The sequence below is a fragment of the Pan paniscus genome, chromosome 22 (genome assembly GCF_029289425.2).
Source record: "Pan paniscus chromosome 22, NHGRI_mPanPan1-v2.0_pri, whole genome shotgun sequence".
Lineage (NCBI taxonomy): Eukaryota > Metazoa > Chordata > Mammalia > Primates > Hominidae > Pan > Pan paniscus.
Genome location: NC_073271.2, coordinates 15,720,563 through 15,735,702, shown reverse-complemented (window position 1 = coordinate 15,735,702; position 15,140 = coordinate 15,720,563). Strand labels below are relative to the sequence as shown.

The window sequence follows — 15,140 nt, the reverse complement described above, 5'->3', positions numbered from 1 at the left end:
ACACACTATATATATATGTACACATATAAAAAATAATTGAATTCAAGTATTCAAGTAAATACTATGAACAAATAAATGTAAATATTCAAATGTGAATAAAGTTTATATTTATATATAAATTCAAATAAATATGAACATGCTATATCTATAAATATATATATGTTTATATATTTATATATATGTTTATATATTTATATATGTTTATATATTTATATATATATGTCTATATATTTATATATAAATATATGTATAAACATATATGTTTATATATATTGTGTGTGTGCACATGATATTTATTTGAATTTATACATACATATGTTACTTGAATATTCTGAATACTTCTTTCTCCTCAAAATTCATATGTTAAAATCTTAACCCCGAAGTGATGATCTTTGGAGTGAAGGCTTTTGGGGAAAAGATTAGGTCATGGATATGGAGTCCTCATAAAGAGTCCAAGGGAACTCATTTGTCCCTTCTGCCATGTGAGGTTACAGTGAGAAGACCTCTATCTATGAAGCAAGAAGGCCCTCACCAGACACCAAATCTGCCGGCAACTTACCTAGGATTTTCTAGCCTCGAGAACTGTGAGAAATACATTTCTGTAATATCTGAGCTTCCCAATCTAAACCATTTTGTTGTGGCAGCCTGAATGGACTAATACATGTATTAATATGTGCACACATACATAAAATATATTGTATTCATATATGCAATATATTTTACGTTATATAATTATTAGAAGTATATAATATAAAATATTTACACATGTTATATTTAATTATAATTGTATTTCATATAATTATGCATTACAATTAAAATTATATGAAATATAATATATTTTATAATTTTATTATATATTATATAGTTTATATTAAATAATATATTTAGTATATATTATATAATACATATATTATACAAAATATATTATATTTACATATATATATAGTAAATCCTCACAACCTCTACAATAGATGCGAGAACTTTGATTTCAAGCAAAACAGCATATAACAAAACCAATTTTTTTCATAGGCTAATTGATATAATCAAGGGCTAAGTTCCCATGGCATATTTGTAGTCACAAAAACATCTATACACTTCTAAATAGATAACAAAACACTACTAATATTAAACATTAAAATGAATGTAACCTGTACATACATTTAAGACAGATAAATACAAATTAAGATCATGATTCATTCATTTATTCTAGCTCAAGGTCGCAGGTGGCCAGAGCGTATCTGGACAGCTCAGGATGCAAGGCAGTAACAAGTGCAGGTCAGAACTCCATCCCATGGCAGGTGCCCTCACACCCACACCCACACTCACTCATCCTACATTGTTATGGCACAATGTACACACTGCAATGAACCTGATATGCACATCTTTGGAAAGTGGGAGGAAGCCAGAATACGCAGAGCAAACCTGCACAGACATGGGAAGAACATGCAAACTCCACACACACTGTAGCTCCAGCTGGGAATCAATTTCTTTTCTCTTCAACATTATAATGAGATGACATTGAACAAAGTGACATATTTGAAGATCACCTGTATGTATTATGTATGCATGTGTGTATGTGTGTGTATGTGTTCAACTAGAAATAGAATTAAAACTTGATGGAAAATGTTATCAAGAAATAAGAATCATATCAATAACCCCTGGGCACGTTTGTCCAAGATATAGCTGCACCTCAGCAGGGTGGAGTGTCCTATGCATCTGGGAGTCTTACTTCTGAGCTGACAGCTACAGTCCAGACTTCTGAAGGGGAGTAGTAAGGCTGATATTGAAAAGACCAAAATAAGCTAGATAATAAAGCCAACTGCCACTGCCAGAGTGAAGAGTGCTTCTGAAGAGCCACTGACAAGAGAAGAATGCACACAGGAAGGAGAAAGCTCCTGTCCCTCCTCCTGCCTCCTGTCCCTCCTCCTGCCTCCTGTCCCTCCAAACTCTCTCCATTGTTCTCTATTTGCATAACCTAAGGAGAAGCCAGCTGGCAAAGAAGAAAGACAGTTTGCAAAGTTCCATCCCTGGCATCAAAAAGTAGGGTATAGATCATCAGGTTTAGAGTTGAAAGAAAATAGTTTAACAGCTGGCCGACTAATAATAAGCCAAGAGCTTTATTGATGTAGCAGCCACCGCTGCCTTCACCACTGCCTTCTGTTTTTGTCCATGCACTTGTTCTTGTCAAGCTTGTCAATATCCCCCTGGCAGTAAGGCAAGAACAGTGTGCTTTGGGCCTTAGCCATCATCTCAGTGCCCATTCACCCATCTCCTCTCTAGCAGTGTCCTTGGCTAAGACTAATTCTCAATCTAGTGCAGACTCTGGAGCTTAAGGCAATTTTTGTAAGATATCAGTTTTTGCCAAATTAGTCATTAAAATTGATGACCTTTTAGTTACAATTTTGTCTACATGTATTTTTGAATGAAAAATTGATGTAGCTGGACCAACAAAACAAAATAAAAATAAAGAAAATTTTGGGAAAATGAGCAGGATCTAGGTCTAACTGATATGAAATCATTTTATGAAGAAAGAATATTGTCTAAAATTGGCCAAGAAATAGCCAAATTAATAGGTGAGGGAGATTACAGAGTTCAGAATGGTAGTGATTATTTTGGCATCATAATCCACACAACACAAAGTGTGTATTGGTGTTTTTCATGAGGTTGTCTCTCTTATAAAAATTAAAATTATATAAGACTGGAGACTGTTTTTGTGTCAAATTTGGTATTCAACAGTGAACAACTACTTTGAGAAAATTCACATAACTACTCCAGGGATGAGTTTACTCACATTAAAAAAAAAATGGGAATTGTAGCAGTAACTCAGAAGTTTGGAGGATGTATATTCATATTTTCCATATTTTGAGATATTCAACACATTATATAACGTGGATCAGACTTCACAATTAAGGGGGCATGATTGTTTTAAAAAAATAAAACTGACTAAAATTAAAAAGAGAATTTATGAAGTTCAGTAAATTAAAAGTCAATAGACTGGCCAGGCTTCAGTTACATTATTTAATAAGAACCCAAGGCTTTTCTTTTTCTCCAGATCTCTGAGCTCTGCCTCCTTCATCTTTCCTTTATTTCTTACTTTAGCAAATTTTCTTCAACAGTCTTGGGCTCATATACATACTGATCATCATGCACAAAAAAGAGCTTTTTCTGCAAGCAACAAATAAAAGTCTCATAATAGTCTCTGCTGGGGCCATACTAAGTCAAATACACTATCCAGAACCAGCAGGCATAAAGGGAATATCATAGTGGATTTTCTGAAAATCTCAGAGGAAGTATGGGTTTTTATTAGACTTTATCAAAATTCTCACTCTGAAGAGACAACCATAATATTGTTGCAACTTTGTGCATAAATAGTGATTACAAAAGTGATACTAATGTGAAAACTTGCCCAAAGAAGACCAATCCTGAGTAGGAGCTAAATACCAGCCTATCCCATGTGGAAAATCGTCATAACAGTAAAACCAAAGAATTATTTTTTAAAAATCAACTTTAGTTTTTCCCTGCTTATTTAAACAATATTTAGGCCCAGAATAAAAAAGAATTACATTTATTCAGTTCTCATTATGTGTCAGTTGATGTGCTATGTTATTAATATAAATGGTGTGATCAAATCCTAATAAGACCCATCCAAAAGTAGCTTGCAATCCAAAAACTTGTTTTAAAGGTTAGGAAAAAATATAAGAAAAAAAGTGAACAGACGAAATCCATCTATAAGAAGAACCATTGGCTAAATGGATATATGTGCATTCAACTTCCGTGAATACGGTGAATCAGGATCCAAATAAATTTACTCTCTACTATCAGTATATGATATTAAGGAGGTGGCTGTGTATAGCTTAGTCTTCAAAAATCTTGAGTATTCATAAGAAAGGAGAGACATGAAATTCCTGGAGGAGAGGCAGAGACCAGGTTGAATGTTTCACTGGAAGACAATCTTATGTTCATATTTTATTATTCAAATCTAGGGAACAATATTGATTATATCCTTTTATTAATATGTACTACTATTTATTCTGTATTTATAGGATTAATGTAAATTACTCATTAACTCTAACTTTGGAATATTAATAGAAATGCTTAAAATGTCATAGATATTTTAATGACGTACACGTACATTTAGGTAATTGCTATAGTATAATACATATTAGCAAGTTTACAATAAAATTATTATCCTTATAATGAAATATGTATCCTATCTCATAATTTGTTCTTTTTATTTTGTGCCACACACTTCTACATCCAAGCTTTACAACATAATAACTGTCTTGGAATAGCTATGAAAGATATTTTGCTTATGTGAATATCTGTAGATGTATCTATCTGATGATCCCACCTATTTTAAAATATATTAGCCTCTTCTTATTTCAAACTTCATAATTATATTTTTGTTAAATTATATATAATTATATATCATATGTACATATATGTATATACATAATTTTGGCATATGTGTATATGAAATGGTGAAGTTCAAAGATGGATAAAATTATCAAGGAACTGTAGTATATATATATATAACTGCAGATTAGTTTGAAAAATGGCTAAATTTTAAATATTCTAATAATGAAAATAGCAATAACTAAAATGCTTGCTGAGGAGGCATTTAATGTCTATGTTTTTATACTAAGACTATTTTTATGATTTCATTATGTCACAGTTTCTGATGTTGTATTATATGTTATGAATAAGAAAGGAATATACAAGTTTCCCTTTAGCCTAGGTGGAGATGTGCAGTAGCCAGGTACTTTTATTTATGAAGTATAGAGCATATGAAGTCATTTATTATACACCAAAATTATAAGAACACAATACTTGCATTAAGTTATACATTCAAAGGGCTTGTAAGTCATATGTTGTTTACACTTTAATGGTCAATTTTAATGTGTTAAGAGAGAGAAAACTAAAAAAGCATGAATATGATCTTAACTACTGAGGGCCAAACTCCCCATAAAGTTTTAACAATTAAGATTCTCGAGCTAAGGGAAAACCAAAAAGGAAATCAGTTCCTTAAGACACAGTTGCTCCTAGAGCAAATCATGGAACTATCTGCTGTTTGCAAATTATTTGCTTGCAGTTTTATAGAGGTAGTTACTAAAATTAGAATGGTTTTCCAGTACAACATCCTTTTATCTTCACAAAGGCAGATATAAGTACAGCCTGTATTATGTTGTTTAAATGCTGCCAAATGCTTTAGCTCACCTTTGTCATTTACCTCTTTGTGCTCTTCTTGATAGATTTAGCTTACTATCCAAAAATCAGGGGAAATGTGGAGGCATATGGCAAGCAGTAGATGTAGATAATATTCTGTTTCTCTTTTTCCAGGAACAGTGAAATACACTATATTTGTCTACTTAAATTCAAGTCCCAACTTTCCTTAATATTACAGCGTATGAACTATTTGGTGTTGATTTATTTCTGTTTCTTCTTTCAAATAACAAGGATGGCTTCTGTATCTTACTTTTCTTTTCTTTGTTTCTTTTTGTTTTTCTTTATATAATGATGGTCTTACAATAAACACTTTTACTATTGAGATTCTCACAGATTATTAGCATTAGGAAATATAGCCATGCACAAGAACTGTTTTTGTACCTTACGTACAACTGGCACACATTTGGGTAAGACACAGAATATGCTTATATATTTATCTTAGTTTGTGATGAGGAGCTGATACTATGAAATTCAAAATTTCAGATTCTTGCAAATACTTGTAGTATATGTACATACTTGCATCCATTATCTTTCACTAATTATTAGTTTTGGAAAATTCTCATAATAAACGTGTTCTCTCTTCATTAAGTGATTTCAAAAGCATATATGAGTGTGTATATATATATATATATATACATATATATATATATATATACCTTCTCTTAGAAGTCTCCTCTAGAAAATATAACATGAACACCAGTTATCTGTGACACGATAATAGAGTTGATGCCATTAATTACCCCCTTGGAGGTCCAAATATGTAAAATTAGGGACACAGAAAGCATTTATCCCCCAAAGCAATCAGACATATAATTAAGAAGTTGGCCACATTGATGCATATAAATAGCCCACAACTGAAGAAAAATGGTAATGTTAATGATTAGAACTGGAGATGTCATCCTTAACATACATATTTATTCATTCTCTCAAAACTGGTCAATACGCCCTGGTTACTTTTTATGTGCTAGGTTGTGACATATTGATATTTTAGAGGAACTAAATGTCTCGTGAAAGGGAAAGCTATATAGGAAGATAAATTATCATACAATATAATGTAAGTAACAGTAAGTGCATGAACAAAAAGCTAAGGACACAGAAGACAACAACTAGGACAGCAAAAGTTAGGAGGACTTCAAAAAAAGGGCATCATCTGAGTTTTAACTAGCTGTGTTAATTTAGTGTACAATTAACTGGATTTTTACCTAACAAGTTTTCAATCTACTAAATTTGTAAAGCACATACTGTCTTTCTGTCTACAATAGTAATAAGGCAAAAAATGAATAATCACTTATGTACTAGTCCCTCAATCTCTGCAAATGGCAAAGACTCCACCTTCTCTTAGCCTTTGTAAAGCAAATCAGTGGGGAGAATGTGATTAATGGGAATGGATCTGTGGATCCATTTACTACCATTGATAATGAATCTGTGGTAATTTACTGCTATTTGCTAAGGTAGGTAGGTACAGAGGCAGGCTGCTCCAAAACTACTCATTTTTTTTCACACAATTCTACAGGACTCGATGTATTGTATTTGTGCTAAATGGAGCAGAGCAGGGTGGAATTGGTTGTGGTCTTCAGTTGGCTGGAACCTAGATTCCAACTCCGTAAAGTCAGTTTCACTGTTGTTGTTTTGCCATTGATAAGATGATTATGCTTGAAGATGGAAATTAAGGATCTATTCCTAACAAATTTGCTCAGAAGAGCTAATAATAACCAAATTCTTATATCTACTTAGTAATCATCACTGAACCTATATGAGAAAAAAAATGTGTGTGCTAGTTTATGATAGTTCATGATGTTGCAATTGATATTCCAAAAATATAGAAAAAAATGTGCATCTTACACTCTACTGATTAATGTATATAATGCATGATGTAATAAGTGTTCCTGATTCTACCAAGATCAAACCATTACTGGTGAGTTTGGGGTAAATCTTACCATTTACCCCATACCATGGGCATTCTTCCCTTTTTCCAGTTCTCAGCGGGAATGCTTTCTACTTTTCCCCATTCAGTATTTTGTTGGCTGTGAGTTTGTCATAGATGGCTTTTATTACATTAAGGTATCTCCCTTGTATTCTGATTTTACTGAGAGTTTTAATCACAAAGGGATGCTGGATTTTGTGGAATTTTTTTCTGCATCTATGAAATCATCATATGATGTTTGTTTTTAATTCTGTTTATGTGGTGTATCACATTTACTGACTTGCATATGTTAAACCATCCTTGCATCCCTGCTATGAAACCCACTTTATCATGGTGGATTGTCTTTTATGTTGTTGGATTTGATTAGCTAGTATTTTGCTAAGGATTTTAGGATCTATGTTCATCAGGAATTTTAGCCTGTAGTTTTTTTGTTTGTTTGTTTGGTTTTTTTTTTTTTTTTTGGTTATGTCCTTTCCTGGTTTTGGTATTAGGATGATACTGGCTTCACAGGATAATTCAGGGAGGGTTCCCTCTTTATCTTGTGGAATAGTATCAATAGAATTGGTACTAACTCTTCCTTGAACGTCTGATAGAATTCTGCTGTGAATCCATCTGGTCCTGGACTTTTTCGTGTTGGTAATTTTTTAATTACCATTTCAATCTCGCTTCTTGTTATTGGTCTGTACAAGGTATCTAGTTCCTCATGATATAAGCTAGGAGGGTTGTATCTTCCCAGGAATTTATTTATCTCTTCTAGGTTTTCAGTTTATGCACATAAAGGTGTTCATAGTAGTCTGGAATGATGCTTTGTATTTCTGTGGTGTCAGTTGTAATATCTCTGTTTCACTTCTTATTGAGCTTATTTGGATTTTCTCTCTTTTTTTCTTGGTTAATCTTGCTAATGGTCTACCAATTTTATTTATCTTTTCAAAGAATCAGCTTTTTGTCTCATTTATCTTTTGTATTTTTCATTTCAATTTTATTTAGTTCTGCTCTGATCTTGGTTATTTCCTTTCTTCTGCTGGATTTGGTTTGTTCTTGTTTCTCTAGTTCCTTGAGGTGTGACTTTAGAGTGTCTGTTTATGCTCTTTCACAGTTTTTTATGTAGGTGTTTAGGGCTATAAACTTTCCTCTTAGCGCCATTTTTGCTGTGTTCCAGAGGTTTTGATAGGTTGTGTCACTATTGTCATTAAGTTCAAATAATTTTTTAATTTCCATCTTGATTTCATTTTTGACCCAATGATCATTCAAGAGAAGGTTATTTAATTTCCATGTATTTACATAGTTTCAAAGGTTCCTTTTGGAGTTGATTTCCAGCTTTATTACACTGTGGTCTGAGAGAGTGCTTGGTATAATTTCAGTTTTATTAAATTTATTGAGGCTTGTTTTATGGCCTGTCATATGGCCTATCTTAGAGAAAGTGCCATACGCTGTTGAAAAGAATGTATATTCTGCGGTTATTGGATAAAATGCTCTGTATATAGGTGTTAAGTCCATTTGTTCCAGAGTGTAGTTTAAATCCATTGTTCTTTCCTGAGTTTCTGTCTTAATGACCTGCCTAGTGCTGTCAGTGGAGTATTGAAGTCCCCTGCTATTACTGTGTTGCTGTCTATCTCATTTCTTAGGTCTATTAGTAATCGTTTTACAAATCTGGGAGCTCCAGTGTTAGGTGCATGTATGGCTAGGATTGTGATATTTTCTTGTTGGACTAGTCCTTTTATCATTACATAATGTTCCACTTTGTCTTTTTTAACTGCTGTTGCTAGAAACTTTTGAGTGGGAAAAGGGACAGTCAGCAAAGTAAACAGACAACCCACAGAATGGGAAAAAATCTTTACAATCTATACACCTGACAGAGGACTGATATCCAGATTCTACAATGAACTCAAACAAATCAACAAGAAAAAGGCAAACAATCCCATCAAAAAGTGGGCTAAGGACATAAATAGACAATTCTCAAAAGAAGATATACAAATGGCCAACAAACATATGAAAAAATGTGCAACATCACTAATGATCAGGGAAACACAAATCAAAAGCACAGTGTGATATCACCTTACTTCTGTTAGAATGGCCATAATCAAAAAAATCAAAAGATAGTAGATGTTGGCATGGATGAGGTGAATAGGGAACACTTCTGCACTGCTAATGGGAATGTAAACAAACAACCACTGTGGAAAACAGCATGGAGAGATTGCTTAAAGGACTAAAATAAAACTACCATTTGATCCAGCAATCCCACTACTGGGTATCTACCCAGAGGGAAAGAAGTCACTATATGAAAAAGATACTTGCCCATCCATGTATATAGCAGCACAATTCACAATTGCAAAAACAGAGCCAACCCAAATGCCCAAAAATCAATGAGTGCATAAAGAAACTGTGGTATATATATTCGATAGAATACTACTTAGGCAGAAAAAGAAACGAATTAATGACATTCTCAGTGACCTGGATGAAATTGGAGACTATTATTCTAAGTGAAGTAACTCAGGAATGGAAAACCAAATATCATGTATTCTCACTCATACATGGGAGCTAAGCTATGAGGATGCAATGGCATAACAATGACACAATAGGCTGGGTGCCATAGCTCCCGCCAGTAATCCCAGCACTTTGGGAGGACGAGGTGGGTGGATCACCTGAGGTCGGGAGTTCAAGACCAGCCTGACCAACATGGAAAGACACTGTCTCTACTAAAAATACAAAATTAGCCAGTCGTGGTGGTGCATGCCTGTAATCCCAGCCACTCAGGAGGCTGAGGCAGGAGAATCATTTGAACATGGAGGACAAAGGTTGCGGTCAGCCAAGATGGTGCCATTGCACTCCAGTTTGGGTCACAAGAGGAAACTCTGTCTCAAAAGAAAAAAAAAAGACACAACGACTTTGGGTACTCAGGAGGAAAGGGGGAGAAGGCGGCCAGGGATAAAAGACTACATACAACTAGGGTACAGTGTATACTACTTAGGTGATGGATGCACCAAAATCTCACAAATCACCACTTACGAACTTACTCATAAGCCAAACACAACTTGTTCCCCTAATAACCTATGGAAATAATAAAATAAAATAAAATATTCCATGGATGATAAGTATGACAATTAAGAAAATAGAACTAATATCATTAAATGTTAAAATATCTGCCAAAAAAAGAGAGAAATGGGTTGCAATGGAAAGGCAAAAATCTCAGAATAGAAAACACAATATCAATGAAAAAGAGCAAAGTTGGATGACTGACATTACCCTATTTCAAGACTTATTATACAGCAATTGTAATCAAAACCATGTGGCACTGGTGAAGAAACTGGGCATATACTTCAGAAGAACAGAATAGGGAGCCCCAAAATAGACCCATACAAATATAAATAAATAATCTTTTACAAAAGAGGGAAAGGCAAATGAAAAGAGAGAGGATAGCCTTTTCAACAAATGGCACAAGAAAAATCGAACTTATACATACAAATAAATGAAGCAAAAGAGAAAAATTATGATTTTCATAAAAGTTAAAATGGTTCATGAATCTAGAAGTAGAATTAAAAAAAACTTCTAGAAGATAAGATAGGAGAAAATCTAAGTGACTTTGGTTTTGGCAAATGTTTTTTGATGCAACCACAAAGGCACCATCCACAAAAAGGAAAAAAAATTTAAATTTGGACTACATTAAAAATAAAATTTTATACTCTGTGAAAGATACTGTTGAGAGAATGAAAAACCACATCTCAGAATGGGAGAAAAATCTTTGCAAAACATGTACCAGATAAAGGACTGATATCCAAAATAGACAAATAACTATTGAAACTCAACAACAATGGCAATAAAAATACAAACAATTCAATTAAAAATCTGGAAAATAATCAGAACAAACACCTCATCAAAAAAGATACAGATGAAAAATAAGCATATGAGAAGTTGCTCTGTATCATATGCCATACATATGGAAAATACAAATTAAACCAACAAGATATCATTACACATTAGAATATCTAAACTTCAAAACACTGTCAACATCAAATTTTGACAAGACATGCATATGGAGCAAACACTCGGGTATTTTTCTTTGTTTTTTGTTTGTGTTTTGTTTTGTTTCCTTTTCTTTTCTGGTAGGAATGCAAACTTGTACAACCACCTTGGAAGTTAGTTTGGCAGATTCACACAAAGCTCACAAAAAACTTCATACAAAGTTCTCACCAATATGATCCAGCAAGTGCCTTCCTTGGTACTTATCCAGATAAGGTGAAAAACTATGACCAGCTAAAAACCTACATACAAATGCTTATAGCTACTTTTTCTTAATTGCCACAAATTAGACAGAACCAAGATGTTCTTCAAGAGGTAAATGGATAAAAAACTTTGTTTTATCCACACAATAAATTATTTTTCAGTGATAAAAAGGAGCTATTAAGCCATTGGAAGTCACAGAGGCACCTTCCATGCTAAGTAAACAAAAAAGCCAATCTGAAAATAAAACACACTGTGTGATTTCAGCTACATGATATTTTGGAAAAGGCAAAGCGTAAAAGACATTCAAACATCAGTGGTTTCCAGAGATTTTATTAAAGGGAAGGAGGGATGAACAGGCAATGGGCAGGGATTTTAAGGCATTGAAACTGTACTTAATGACAATGTTATAATGGATACATGCAACTGTACATTTGTGGAAACCCATAAAATGTACAACACAAGGAGTGAACCCCAATGAAAAGTATGGGCTTTTACAGCAATGAACCAATATTGATTCATCAATTGTAACAAATATACCATGTCAGTGCATGCTGGAAGAGGGGAGTAAGGTGATACATAAAACTGCTCTAAAACACAAAGTCTGCATATTTAAAAAATAATGTGTCATATTTCATGTAGAATTGGTAGAATCAGTATATATAATCCTATATATCATTGAAAAGTAACAATGTATTCCATGTGGAATTATGTTTTTTCCACATGAGAACAAAGTCTAATGATTCAACATATCAAATACTGTGATATTTGATATCTTTGGACATGGTGAAATTCTTGTCCCTGGAATTGTTTAAGCAGAAGTGTGATTATAATTTTTTGGATATGTTGCTAAAGAGATCCATACACACACTGATGAGTAGGAGAAAATGAACTCTCTCAATATATCCAACCATAGTTATACGACTTTAAAAGGAATATAATCATCAAATTGCCAATATTGAAAACTAGTAACTCAATTACTCCTATTGACTTTTTATTTATGACATAGGAGTACCAAATTATGACTCCCTCTTTAAAAATAAGTAAACAAATATGCAGTGTGTGAACTTTGCATCCTAATTCAAGCAAGCAAAATTAAAATAACATTTAGAACAATAAGAAACATTTAAATTTTGGCTGGGTATAAGATATTATTAAAATGTAACGAATATTGTTGAGTTATTAAAGACATGGTGGTAATGTAAAATCAAAATATTAAAGTTAATGAAGCATACCAAATTACTGTTGGGTGAAAAGGCAAGCTATGTAAGATTTGCTTTAAAATAATCTAGCAAAATAATGTACCTATATATCTATATATAGATATAGAAAATTATATTAAGATTGACCAAAATACTGAATACATACTGATCATAATAGTACCTTTACTTTGTGTATGTTTCAAGTTTTCTGTTACAAATAGTGTAATTAAAAAAATAATTCTTGCAAAGAAAAGAAATAAAAAGTCCCCACATACTTGGGTAAATACTTTAATATGAAAGGTAAACTCTAAAACAATGAAGCAGAGAAACAAGAACCCAGAGAATAATAGTTTAAAGAAAGCATTTCCTACCCCCAATGATGTGGGTCGGTTTCATGAGAGCGGCGCTCATGACGGAGCGAGAGCTGTAGGGTGTGGCTCCCTCGCGCCCCACAGCCCTGCGGTTGGGTTCCCTCAGGGTCAGCAGTTACTTGACTCTCACGAGAAACAGTCCCTCGGTCTGGCAGAGGCAGATGACGATGACCAAGGGAACCCACAACCTGGAGGAAAGGGCCAGGCTCCAGCCCAGTCCGATGGCCCAGTTGGTGTCCACGTAGGTTTCGTTGTAAGTCAGGGGTATGTACTTGACGATCGGGAAGATAAAACATCCAACACAGAGAAATGGAGTGATCACAGCCCAGCTGTACTTCATCCAGGGCCCGGCCCGATAGCCGATCACGTTCTCAATACTGTCATAAATATTATCAACACCATATATCCAGGCAATAACTATACAGTCAAAGAACGCAGCCCCCAAAAGGCATACACCGCTAGCTGCATAGTAGTCAAAGACATAGACGCCAACCTCCGTTACCATTGTCAGCCCCAGCAGGCAGCTGATGCTACACACGAAGGCGGTGCAGATTTCCCGACGATAACCTTTCATTAGGAAGGATGGGTAAAGATCAACCAAGGACGAGATCTCCCCTTCGACTTCAACAAACTGGTCATCCAGTCCAAGCAAGAGAAGCACAACAACAACAACAACAAAAAGGGACCGAAAACGTGGGCAGTGGCATCATTGTCACAGCTTTGGGGTAGGCAACGAAGACCAGGCCAGGCCTGACTCAGACACATCAGCAATGTCCACCCCTTGCTTTCGTGCCATGAAGTCCAGGATGGAAAAAATTGCAAAGCCAGACACAAAACTGGTACCACTGTTCAGGCATCCAGGCAGCATGCAGTCCCTGTACGAGTTGTACTTGTACTTGTTGTAGCTCCGTAGAGAGGTCATGGCCCCCAGGCAGATGGCCTAGGAGAAGAATATCTGGGTCGTAGCGTCAATACACACCTGTGCGCCCTCGAGGCAGGTGATGTCTGGATAGAGAGAAAAATTGATGCCGGCACCCATGCCGGGCAGCATCAGCCCTCGGACCAGCTGCATCAGGAGCATGGCGAACTGGAACGTGGCTGTGAAGTAGACGACCTTCCCCGTGGACCTGACATCCTTCTAGATGCAGAAGAAACAGGCTAGCCAGACAAAGAGAAGACAGAGAGAGAGGTCCCATTTCAAAGAGCCCGGATGGTCGATTCCAGGGGACAAGCTCAGCACGTTGCGCCCCTAGAACTCAGTGACAGGGGAGGTAAGGTTGGTGGAGCTGATGGTGATCCAGACACTCTCGTTCGTGCGCATGGTGTCCTCCATGCAGGGGGGCATGTTCCAGCTGTGGTTGCAGTGTGCCCTGGGCAGCTCCTTCTGGAAGGACTGGAACAGGTAGTATGTACCCCAGGCCAGGATGACGATGTAGTGGACGTTCGGGAAGGGCACAATTACGATGGAGGCAGAGCCGATGCCAGAGAACAAGTGCCAGATCTTTTCCCAATATGTGATGCCCCCTTCAGAGGTGTACTGGCCTGTGATGATCTCCAAGAAAAACACAGGCAGGCCGCTCCAAACAGGAAAGTAAGAGAAATTCACCTTACCATTATTGTATCAGAGGTATGGGAAGCGCCAGACGTTGACCAGGCCCACGAAGCCGCCAGCCACGGAGATCACCAAGTCGATCTTGCTAGACTAGACCACTTCTGCCTCTGCGGAGGTTTTCCCTCGGCCTTGTCCTCAGACCGCGCTCTCTGGCTCTTCCCCAGCGAGGGCTTCAGGATGTCCTTGTGGAAATCTTTCAGACACTGCAACTTCTCCTTGGTGGCCATCTCTTCGTTTTCCCACATGGAGATGAGGAACTAAGGCTCAGAGACGTTAAGCGACTTAATCAAAGTTGCACAGCCAGAACGTGGTGGTAGAAAGGTTTTTGACACGTGCCTGAATAATGATACAAAAAAGGAAGGGGTCTGTCTGTGTTTACATAATTTTTTCCCTTCCCTAAGAAAACACACAAAAATAAATAATGAGATGTAGAAATTAACATTAATAGCTACTTTGGATGGTATTTTACCCAGGTTTGCACTAATTATTCCTTTGTGGAAATGAATTTATTGTTATGCAGCTTACAGTGAAAATGTTAAAGAGAGGTTAATATCTCTCAACCACAGATTAAATGCCTGGGGGCCATG

The 15,140-nt window shown here is 35.6% G+C and overlaps 1 pseudogene; it reads right to left on the bottom strand.

Moving 5' to 3' along the window:
• Positions 1-14,190: 14,190 nt before the first annotated feature.
• Positions 14,191-14,780, bottom strand: LOC100973654 (sodium- and chloride-dependent taurine transporter-like; annotated as a pseudogene).
• Positions 14,781-15,140: the final 360 nt, after the last annotated feature.